The sequence below is a fragment of the Lolium perenne genome, chromosome 4 (genome assembly GCF_019359855.2).
Source record: "Lolium perenne isolate Kyuss_39 chromosome 4, Kyuss_2.0, whole genome shotgun sequence".
Lineage (NCBI taxonomy): Eukaryota > Viridiplantae > Streptophyta > Magnoliopsida > Poales > Poaceae > Lolium > Lolium perenne.
In genome coordinates, this window is record NC_067247.2 from 245467360 (window position 1) to 245473639 (window position 6280).

Below are 6280 nucleotides of genomic sequence, written 5' to 3' on the forward strand. Positions count from 1 at the left end.
ATGGGTGAAGTCTAAATGTTAGTGGTGAACTATGTTGAGTAATATTTAATGGTTTGATATTTAAGTTGTGGTGTTATTCTTCTAGTGGTGTCATGTGAACGTCGACTACATGATACTTCACCTTTATGGGCCTAGGGGAATGCATCTTGTATTCGTTTGCTAATTTTGGGGTTGCCGGAGTGACAGCAACCTGAACCCCCGTTGGTATATCGATGCATGAGGGATAGCAGGATCTCAGAGTTTAAGGCTGTGGTTAGATTTATCTTAATTACTTTCTTGTATTTGCGGATGCTTGCAAGGGGTTTAATCACAAGTATGTATTAGTCCTAGGAAGGGCGGTGCATTAGCATAGGTTCACCCACACAACACTTATCAAAACAATGAAGATTAATCAACTATATGAAGCGAAAGCACTAGACTAAATTCCCGTGTGTCTTCAAGAACGTTTGGTCATCTTATAAACAAACCGGCTTGTCCTTGTGCTAAAAAGGATTGGGCCACTCGCTGCAATTATTACTCTCTCATTTTACTTACTTGTATTTTATTTATCTGCTATATCAAAACCCCCTGAATACTTGTCTGTGAGCATTTACAGTGAATCCTTCATCGAAACTGCTTGTCCACACCTTCTGCTCCTCGTTGGGTTCGACACTCTTATTTATCGAAAGTACTACGATACACCCCCTATACTTGTGGGTCATCAAGACTATTTTGTGGCGCCGTTGCCGAGGAGTGAAGCGCTATTGGTAAGTGGAATTGGTAAGGAAAACTTTTACTGTACGTGCTGTTTTTATTTCTGCCCTGCTGCTATAATTCATTATGGAGAGATCTTCTCTTGAATTCCTATTTGGGAAATCTACTACTACTGCAAAGGTAGTGGATGAGGCGCCAGGTGAGAAAGAGGTTCCATATAAAATACCTATGAAAATTATTGAACGTGTTGTGGATAACCGCTATGAAGGGGATGGAACTGTCCATCCTGGAGATCATTTACTGTTTTTACATGAATTATGCGGGTTATTCAAGTGTGCAGGTATTTCTATGGATGAAGTTAGGAAGAAACTATTCTCTATGTCGCTGTCTGGTAAAATGGCGCATTGGTATAAACTGCTGAAGAATGGGCATTCTCTTGATTGGAAGGATATCGTGCCTCTATTTTATTCTAAATTCTATCCTCCAAGTGAAATTCACAAAGACCGAAACCGCATATATAATTTCTGGCCTCATGATGGAGAGAGTATTGCCCAAGCATGGGGGAGATTGATGTCCTTATTGCTCAAATGCCCCATTCATGAGCTTCCTGGTAATATCATCATTGATAATTTCTATGCAAGACTTTCTTTTCAAGATAAAACCTTGCTGGATACTGATGTCTACTCACGCTTCTTTTCCTGTAGACAGTGTTGGGCCTCCAAGAGCAGAGGTTTGTAGAACAGCAGCAAGATTTCCCTTAAGTGGATCACCCAAGGTTTATCGAACTCAGGGAGGAAGAGGTCAAAGATATCCCTCTCAAGCAACCCTGCAATCACAATGCAAGAAGTCTCTTGTGTCCCCAACACACCCAATACACTTGTCAGATGTATAGGTGCACTAGTTCGGCGAAGAGATAGTGAAATACAAGTGGTATGAATGAATATGAGCAGTAGTAACGGCACCAGAAAATAGCTTGCTGCTACAACTGGCGTGTGGTTGATGGTGGTAATATTGCAGGCAAAGACAGATGCGAAGAGAACAGTAAACAAGCGATGATTGCAGTATTTGGAAACAAGGCCTAGGGATCATACTTTCACTAGTGGACACTCTCAACATTGATCACATAACTGAATAGATAAATGCTATACTCTACACTCTCTTGTTGGATGATGAACACCACTAATTGTGTAGGGCTACAAGAGCACCTCAATGCCGGAGTTAACAAGCTCCACAACATTCGATGTTCATATTTAAATAACCTTAGAGTGCATGATAGATCAACACAACTATACAAGTACTAACATAGCATGCACACTGTCACCATCATACTATGAAAGGAGGAATAGATCACATCAATACCATCATAGTAATAGTTAACTTCATAATCTACAAGAGATCACAATCATAAACTACGCCAAGTACTACATGATGCACACACTGTCTACATCATGGAGGAGGAATAGAGTACTTTAATAATATCACTAGAGTAGCACATAGATGAATAGTGATACAAAACTCATATGAATCTCAATCATGTAAGGCAGCTCATGAGATCATTGTATTGAAGTACATAGGAGAGAGATTAACCACATAGCTACCGGTACAGCCCTTAGCCTCGGGGGTGAATTACTCCCTCCTCATGGGAGACAGCAGCGGTGATGAAGATGGCGGTGGTGTCGATGGAGATGCCTTCCGGGGGCACTTCCCCGTCCCGGCAGCGTGCCGGAACAGAGACTCCTGTCCCCCAGATCTTGGCTTCGCGATGGCGGCGGCTCTGGAAGGTTTCTCGTACCGTGGCTCTCGTATCGAAGATTTAGGTCAGGGACCTTTAAATAGGCGAAGAGGCGGAGTCGGAAGGGTTACGGAGCCGCCACACAATAGGGGGGCGTGGCCCCCCTCTTGGCCACGCCAGCCACATGTGTGGGCCCCCTGTGGCCCTCCTCTGGTCCCTCTCGGGTGTTCTGGAAGCTTCGTGGAATTATAAGATGCTAGGCGTTGATTTCGTCCAATTCCGAGAATATTTCCTTACTAGGATTTCTGAAACCAAAAACAGCAGAAAACAGGAACTGGCACTTCGGCATCTCGTCAATAGGTTAGTTCCAGAAAATGCATCAAAACGATATAAAGTGTGAACAAAACATGTAGGTATTGTCATAAAACAAGCATGGAACATCAGAAATTATAGATACGTTGGAGACGTATCAGCATCCCCAAGCTTAGTTCCTACTCGTCCTCGAGTAGGTAAACGATAACAAAGATAATTTCTGAAGTGACATGCTACCAACATGATCTTAATCATACTATTGTAAAGCATATGAGATGAATGCAGCGATTCAAAGCAATGATAAAGATAATTATTAAACAACTGAATCATATAGCAAAGACTTTTGATGAATAGTACTTTCAAGACAAGCATCAATAAGTCTTGCATAAGAGTTCACTCATAAAGCAATAGATTCAAAGTAAAGGCATTGGAGCAACACAAAGGAAGATTAAGTTTCAGAGGTTGCTTTCAACTTGTAACATGTATATCTCATGGATAGTTGTCAATATAGAGCAATATGATGAATGCAAATATGCAAGTATGTAAGAATCAATGCACAGTTAACACAAGTGTTTGCTTCTTGAGATGGGAGGAAATAGGTAAACTGACTCAACATAAAAGTAAAAGAAAGGCCCTTCGAAGAGGGAAGCATCGATTGCTATATTTGTGCTAGAGCTTTTATTTTGAAAACATAAAGAGAGCATAAAAGTAAAGTTTTGAGAGGTGTTTGTTGTTATCAACGAATGGTAATGGGTACTCTAACCCCCTTGCCAGACAAACCTTCGAAGAGCGGCTCCCATGAAACATTTTTATTTTTGGGTGGCACTCCTTCCAACCTTGCTTTCACAAACCATGGCTAACCGAATCCTCGGGTGCCTGCCAACAATCTCATACCATGAAGGAGTGCATTTTTATTTTAGTTTTATTTAGATGACACTCCTCCCCACCTTTGCTTTCTCAAGCCATGGCTAACCGAATCCTCGGGTGCCGTCCAACAATCACATACCATGGAGGAGTGTCTATTTTTTTGTAAAATTATGAAGGTTAATTAATTTGGGACTGGGAATCCCATTGCCGGCTCTTTTTGCAAAATTATTGGATAAGCGGATGAAGCCACTAGTCCATTGGTGAAAGTTGCCCAACAAGATTGAAAGATAAACACCACATACTTCCTCATGAGCTATAAAACATTGACACAAATCAGAGGTGATAAATTTTGAATTGTTTAAAGGTAGCACTCAAGCAATTTACTTTGGAATGACAGAGAAATACCATGTAGTAGGTAGGTATGGTGGACACAAATGGCATAGTTATTGGCTCAAGGATTTGGATGCACGAGAAGTATTCCCTCTCAATACAAGGCTTAGGCTAGCAAGGTTATTTGAAGCAAACACAAGTATGAACCGGTACAACAAAACTCACATAAAAACATATTGCAAGTATTATAAGACTCTACACTGTCATCCTTGTTGCTCAAACCCTTACTAGAAAATATCTAGACTTTAGAGAGACCAATCATGCAAACCAAATTTCAACAAGCTCTATGTATTTCTTCACTAATAGGTGCAAAGTATATGATGCAAGAGCTTAAACATGATCCTTATGAGCACAACAATTGCCAAGTATCAAATTAATCAAGACATTATACCAATTACTACATGTAGCATTTCCCGTTTCCAACCATATAACAATTAACGAAGCAGTTTCAACCTTCGCCATGAACATTAAAAGCTAAGAACACATGTGTTCATATGAACCAGCGGAGCGTGTCTCTCTCCCACACAATGAATGCTAGGATCCAACTTTATTCAGACAAAACAAAAACAAAAACACACAGACGCTCCAAGTAAAGCACATAAGATGTGATGGAATAAAAATATAGTTTCACTAGAGGAACCTGATAATGTTGTCGATGAAGAAGGGGATGCCTTGGGCATCCCCAAGCTTAGATGCTTGAGTCTTCTTGAAATATGCAGGGATGAACCACGGGGGCATACCCAAGCTTAGACTTTTCACTCTTCTTGATCATATTGTATCATCCTCCTCTCTTGACCCTTGAAAACTTCCTCCACACCAAACTCGAAACAAACTCATTAGAGGGTTAGTTCATAATAAAAATTCACATGTTCAGAGGTGACATAATCATTCTTAACACTTCTGGACATTGCACAAAGCTACTGAAAGTTAATGGAACAAAGAAATCCATCAAACATAGCAAAACAGGCGTGTGGTTGATGATGATAATATTGCAGGCAGTACAGATGCAGTAGAACAGTAAACAAGCGATGATTGCAGTATTTGGAAACAAGGCCTAGGGATCATACTTTCACTAGTGGACACTCTCAACACTGATCACATAACTGAATAGATAAATGCTATACTCTACACTCTCTTGTTGGATGATGAACATCACTAATTGTGTAGGGCTACAAGAGCACCTCAATGCCGGAGTTAACAAGCTCCACAACATTCGATGTTCATATTTAAATAACCTTAGAGTGCATGATAGATCAACACAACTATACAAGTACTAAAATAGCATGTACACTGTCACCATCATACTATGAAAGGAGGAATAGATCACATCAATACCATCATAGTAATAGTTAACTTCATAATCTACAAGAGATCACAATCATAAACTACGCCAAGTACTACATGATGCACACACTGTCACCATTACATCATGGAGGAGGAATAGAGTACTTTAATAACATCACTAGAGTAGCACATAGATGAATAGTGATACAAAACTCATATGAATCTCAATCATGTAAGGCAGCTCATGAGATCATTGTATTGAAGTACATAGGAGAGAGATTAACCACATAGCTACCGGTACAGCCCTTAGCCTCGGGGGTGAATTACTCCCTCCTCATGGGAGACAGCAGCGGTGATGAAGATGGCGGTGGTGTCGATGGAGATGCCTTCCGGGGGCACTTCCCCGTCCCGGCGGCGTGCTGGAACAGAGACTCCTGTCCCCCAGATCTTGGCTTCGCGATGGCGGCGGCTCTGGAAGGTTTCTCGTACCGTGGCTCTCGTATCGAAGATTTAGGTTAGGGACCTTTAAATAGGCGAAGAGGCAGAGTCGGAAGGGTTACGGAGCCGCCACACAATAGGGGGGCGCGGCCCCCCTCTTGGCCACGCCAGCCACATGTGTGGGCCCCCTGTGGCCCTCCTCTGGTCCCTCTCGGGTGTTCTGGAAGCTTCGTGGAATTATAAGATGCTGGGCGTTGATTTCGTCCAATTCCGAGAATATTTCCTTACTAGGATTTCTGAAACCAAAAACAGCAGAAAATAGGAACTAGCACTTCGGCATCTCGTCAATAGGTTAGTTCCAGAAAATGCATCAAAACGATATAGTGTGAACAAAACATGTAGGTATTGTCATAAAACAAGCATGGAACATCAGAAATTATAGATACGTTGGTGACGTATCAGATACTACTTGTTCTGGATCATTCACCCGCAACAAAGAAGAGTTTAAATGGGACCTTTTTGATCGGATTCAAGAGAATACTGAAGGATGGGAGAACAACAAAG